This window comes from Mustela nigripes, chromosome 7 (assembly GCF_022355385.1).
Source record: "Mustela nigripes isolate SB6536 chromosome 7, MUSNIG.SB6536, whole genome shotgun sequence".
NCBI classification, from domain to species: Eukaryota; Metazoa; Chordata; class Mammalia; order Carnivora; family Mustelidae; genus Mustela; species Mustela nigripes.
In genome coordinates this window covers 92970692-92976198 of record NC_081563.1, presented here as the reverse complement: position 1 = coordinate 92976198, position 5507 = coordinate 92970692, and positions in this window count along the sequence as shown.

The window sequence follows — 5507 nt, the reverse complement described above, 5'->3', positions numbered from 1 at the left end:
ATGTAAAGCATTTAGAATTGGTAAACTGTGGTAAACTTTCGACAAATTTTAGTTAGAAAAGGAAACACTCTGCTTTCTAGAATTTGAACTCAGCCACTGATTGTGTTCAACACCAGCATGATTTGTGACCATAGTAGAGACTCACTAAATGTCTACTGGGTAAAATTCAGTTCAGCTAAGCATTTTTACTGATAATAACAATAAACAATCATGGAAAAAAAATCAAGGATAAAAATAATTTCACATGCCAGGACGGATAGCCCAGGAAGCAAGCACTGGGCCCCTATGCACCTGGAGGGCTCTCATAAAACCTCAGGCTAACTCCTTGTCTGCCCTGGAGGCATCCATTGTTAATTTCTCTTTTTCCAGATGTGGAAAAATATGAAGGTCAGGCAGAATAAGTGACTTCCCAAGGCCACACAGCTAGTCAATGGTGAAACTAAGATTCTCCAGCTCACTTTAGGATGAGAGAATTAGAATGTGCAATATATCAGAGCCCTGATTTTGCCATTTGCCAGTTGCTAGAGTTTGGCTAAGTTACTTAAATCTCTGGTTTTCTCCCCCCAAAATTGGAGATATGTTATCTAATTTATGGGTTTGTTGTGGAAATTAGACAATTTACACAGAGGGACTGTTAACCTTTCTTGTAACACAGCAGCTATTCAACAAGTACAGTTGTTACTGCTGGTGGATGTTATGAACACAGAAATAAAGAGGAGTCCAGATGCAAAAGGGGACCCTAGGGAAATGTGTTGCCCCAGACATACCTTCTCAAAGATTTGTTTCAAGTGTGGGAGGCAGCTTTTTACTTAAAAGACTTAAAAAGAAGTTTCTAGTTCCAACATGAGCACTTGCTGAAAAGTCATCTATCAGAATGCATAATTCCAAGTGCTAAGGACATGGAGATCATGGAGAAAGATGACTGACTACTAATTTGTGTTGGTGAAGAAAGTTCCAGGCCCCTTGGGTGGAAACTGCTTTGGGAAGCACATGGGAATGAGGTAGATGAAAGCTGCATACACTGTCCAATAGGACAGGCACTGCTCTCCCGTGATTATTTAAACTTAAACTCATTAAAATTAAAGTTAAAAATTAAGTCCCTCAGTCTTATTAGTCACATGTCAAGTGCACAATAGACTAATGTCTACTGGATTGGTCAGTATGAAGACAGAACATTTGATCATTAGCAAAGTTTCTATTAGATGGTGCTAATCTACACAGATAGTCAGATAATGTCACCTCGAGGAAGCCATTGGTGGGGACACATGAGTGTCCCCTTCTTAGATTCAAAAGATATTGTTTCACAACAGTTATTTTCAAGGTAATGGTTATCAAAACCAAAGTCAGAACCTATAAGGGAAACATTAACAGGAGTGTTAAAATTATATGACCCTTACTAGTACTTGATTAATAAACACAGGAGTATTATTTTTAACCTTGATTTTAATTATAATCATTGAGATATTAGGAAGAAATAAGTTATAAAATTAAAAATATTTATAAGCCATATAATACTAAAGTGCAGACATAAAAATTAAGTTTGTGGCCATGCAGCAATATATGAATCTAAGCACGGAAAAGAAATGCCTGATAAGCAAATGTTACTCAACAAACAGCAGTATGTCAGTGGGGCAGAACAAATAGTCTACTAAATTTGGCTCTCACCCAGAAATGTAAGCTTTCTTCCAGAAGCAAGGTAAAAATTTACAATCCTTTATTGGTTCATTGTTTTGTAAAAGGAAATATGTTGCATCTGCAAAAAACCCACAGCTGATATACTTACTGTGAAAGACTTAAAACCTTCCTCCTAAGATCAGAAGTCAAACAAAGATATCTCCTCTTGCCACTGCCACTCAAATGTTCTGGAGAGTCTCACCAGAACAGTTAAGCATGGAAATGAAATGAAAGGCATCCAGATTAGAAGAAAAAAAAAAAAAGAATAAAATTATCTCTATTCATTAATGATGTTATCATGTCTGTACATGGAAAATCCTAAGGAAAACATCTAAAAACTGTAAGAACTAATAAATGAGTTTAGTGGTTGCAGGATACAACATCAATATACAAAAATCAACTATAATCCCAAATGGTAACAATGCATAAACCAAAAATGATGTCAAGAAAGCAATTCTATTTACAACAGTGTCAAAAAGAATAAAATACTTAGGAGTCAATTTAACAAAAGTAGTGCAACATGTATACAATCGACCCTTGGACAATGAAAGGGTTGGAGCACTACCCCCCTGATATGGGCAAATTTTTGCATAGAGTTTTTTAATGCCCAAAATCTTAACTGCTGATAACTTATGGTCAGCTATAAGTCTTACCAATGACATAGTCATTAACACGTATTGTATATGTCACTTATATTATATACTCTATTCTTATAATAAAGTAAGCTGGAGAAAAGTTATAAGAAAATCATAAGGAAGATACATTTACAGTCCTGCCCTGTATTTATCACACACAAACACACACTGTAACACACACACCATCCTCATATAGGTGGACCTGTGTAGTTCAAACCTGTATTGTTCCAAGGGTCAGTTGTACTCTGGAAACTACAAAGCAATGTTGGAAAAAAAAATGTTTAAGTCCTAAATAAATGAAAATCCATCCTATATTTATGAATCAGAGACTTAACATGGTTAAGACAGACATCAATCAATGCTCCCAAAATGGATCATAATTCAGTGCAATTTATTTAATAAATTAAATAAATTTAATTTATCTAAATTAAAATAATTTAATTATCTATTAAATAAAAATTAATTTTAAAGTAATTAAAATTTAATTTTTAAATAAAAATTACATTAATTAATTTTTAATTAAATTTAAAAATTAATTTTAAATAAAAATTAAATATGTATTTATCTAAATAAATATTTAGTTATTTCTAAATAACTAAAACAATCTTGGAAAAGAGAAACAAAACAGGAAGATTCATGCTTCTTGATTTCAAAATTTACCACAGATGTACAGTAATTAGAAGAGTGTGATACTGGCAAATGGACAGGCATAAAATGGAGAGTCCAGAAAGAACCCTCACATTTATGGTCAGTTAATTTTCACAGGGTGCCAAGGCAGTTAAATGTGGGAAAGAACATTCTCTTCAACAAATGGTGATGGGATAACTGGATCACCACATGAAATAGGGTCAGACTCCTACTTCATTTCCTTTCAAAAATTAACTAAAAGTCGATAAAAGCTCTATATGTAAGAGCTAAAATTAGAAAAATCTTAATAGAAAACATAGGTGTAAATTTTCATGACCTTAGATTAGTCAATGATTTCTTAGCAATATGCCAATGGCAGAAGCAACAAAAGAAAACACAGAAATTGCATATTATCGACATTAAAAATGTCTGTGCTTCAAAGTGAAAAGACACACACACAGAATGGGAGAATGGGAAAAATATTTGCAAATTATTTATATGATACAGGACTTATCTCTAGAATATGTAAAGAACTACTACAAGTCAGTAATAAAAATACTAATCCAATTAAAATATAGGCAAGTGATCTGAATAAATATTAATGGCCAACAAGGACATGAAAACATGCTCAACACCACTGGGCATCAGGGAAATGAAAATCAGAACCACAGTGAGATGCTATTTCACTGATACTAGAGCAGCTAGAATCAGAAAGACAGGATACAATGAGTATTGACAAGGATGTGGAATAAATGGGATTTTTCTACACCGCTGGTGGATTTCTATGGTGGTGTAGCATCTTTGGAAAGCAGCTTGGTAGTTACACAAAATGTTAAACATAAGTTACCATATGATCCAGTAATTCTACTCCTAGGCATATACTCAGGAAAAATTAGAATGTGTCCACACAAAAACCTGTACACAAATGTTCACAAGAGCATTATACATAATAGCTAAAGAGTAGAAGGAATCCAGATATATCCATACCATGGAATATTATTCATTAAAATAAATAAAAAGACATGATATATTGATTTGTGCCACCACATAGGTGAATCTTGAAAACATTATGCTAAATGAAAGAGCTAGTCACAAAAGGCCACATACTGTGTGATTCCATTTCCAGGAAATGTGCAGCATAGATGAATCTCAAGAGACCAAAAGTAGATTGCTGGTTTCCTAGAGATTGAGAGTAGGTGGGTGTGTGGGGAATTGGGGTATGCTAATGAGTGTGGGTTTCTTCTGGGGTAATGAAATTGTTTTAAAATTAATTTGTTAATGGTTGCACAACTCTGTAAATACACTAAAAGCTCTTGGAAAACTATCTGTTCACTTTAAATAAGTGAATTGTGAGACCTGTGGATTATATTCCCAATCAAGATACTAAGAAAATAAGAAAATGTCCCCCCAGTTCCTCAAGCATGGGAGTCACCAAATGCACCTCTGAGCTTTTTCCCACCACTGAAGATTTTATCATTTGAGGTGACAAATGGTACCAATAACTGTCTAGACCTTTAAACAGAGCTCTGCATCTGTCATCTTGACGCATCTTCCCATAAGCCAAAGGCAGCTCACAGACGATTGGTGACCTGCTTCAGGTTGGTTGTCCAGTGTGGCCCACATTGGTACTGGAGAGGATTTTGTGTCTGATGGATCCATGGGCCGTCACATTGGTCTTCTCACTCAAGTGTCCTCTCAAGAAGTATTTTTTGAGAAGAGAGGAACACAGGAAAACAGCAAGACACACCAGCTGGGCAGTATCACCTTCAGCAACCTTGGTCTGGCTGTATGTGGTGATCTCTGCTCGGGCCACAGACGGTGAGTAAGAGGGAGCGGACATTTGTGCCATGGACCATTCTGCAGTTGAGCAAAGAAGCCTATTGACCCTTTCTCAGGATAACGTTTTGAATAAACACACGTGACAAAATACACAGAATTACAAAGGACACCAATCATATTGAAATACAGTTGGAGAATGTCAAAAAGAAGCAAATATGTTGTATCATATATAAATGCCTCTTTATGGAATTTAAAATCACAACACTTGGTGGTGCATCACTTAATACCATAAAGTGATGACCAAGGCAGACCAGCTGTTGAGAGATCTGTAATAACTACACTGTGGTGAGAACTATCTGTGAATTCAGTGCTGATATTTCTTGTTCAATAATGTTGGGATATGCTAAGTTCCATGTAGAGTTTAGTGAAAAAAAGGGTGTAACTTTTTTTTCCCATTAAATTCATGGAACCCCTGAATTACAAACTACTGAGTTAAAAGAATACAGAACTATCTCAGTTAGTCAGATAGAAGCCTCTGGAACTATGTTTTGTCAAGGTGTACTTATGCTATTTTAGACTCTTCCTTTATTTTTTTTTTTTTTTAATTTTTTATTTTTTATAAACATATATTTTTATCCCCAGGGGTACAGGTCTGTGAATCACCAGGTTTACACACTTCACAGCACTCACCAAATCACATACCCTCCCCAATGTCCACAATCCCACCCCCTTCTCCCAAACCCCCTCCCCCCGGCAACCCTCAGTTTGTTTTGTGAGATTAAGAGTCACTTA